We start from the raw sequence: 660 nt of genomic DNA on the forward strand, positions 1-660 counted from the left end.
AGGACAACAAAGTGAATTGGTCGGCGCACTAACCTGGCTATGGGGTAAAATGGGATAGCGGGATAAGACGGAATAACGGGTTGAGGCGGATCCGCTTTAAATCCTTATTCTGTCCTACTCCTTTATCACATTAGAATTCACCTTGTTGTCCTATTTCGTCGCCGGTCAAATTTGACTACCGCCCAATTTGCCAGGCTGTTTCATTGTACCCCACCGTCCCGTTTTACCCCACCCTCATATTAGCCAGACTCACCCATTTTACCCCGCTATCGATTTTACCCGATCATCCCCCTAAACACCCGTATTTAATTTACCTGCCGCCCAATTTACCCCTCCGGCTAATTAGCCTGTCATTTAGTTCACCCCATTTTACCCCACAATCTGAGCAGTGAATAGCATTCTCGTCCTGTTTACTCGGAAATTCAATTCTACACTCGACCATTTAATTTCATTCCATCATTCAATTTACCCAACCATAAATAAANAAAAAATTAGAAAAGTAAATGGAAAAAGTACAAAAATTGAAAAATTAAATTAATTCGCTGTCGCATTCAACCCCTACTCCAACTCACCCCGTTATCCCATTTTACCCCCTGTCGGAGTGGGGTAAAATGGGATAACGTCTCCCACACTCACCGTTCCGGCTTACTTTATGGGTTT

Source organism: Diachasma alloeum, unplaced genomic scaffold, assembly GCF_001412515.2.
Source record: "Diachasma alloeum isolate Michigan unplaced genomic scaffold, Dall2.0 Dall_scaffold_00794, whole genome shotgun sequence".
Taxonomy (NCBI): domain Eukaryota; kingdom Metazoa; phylum Arthropoda; class Insecta; order Hymenoptera; family Braconidae; genus Diachasma; species Diachasma alloeum.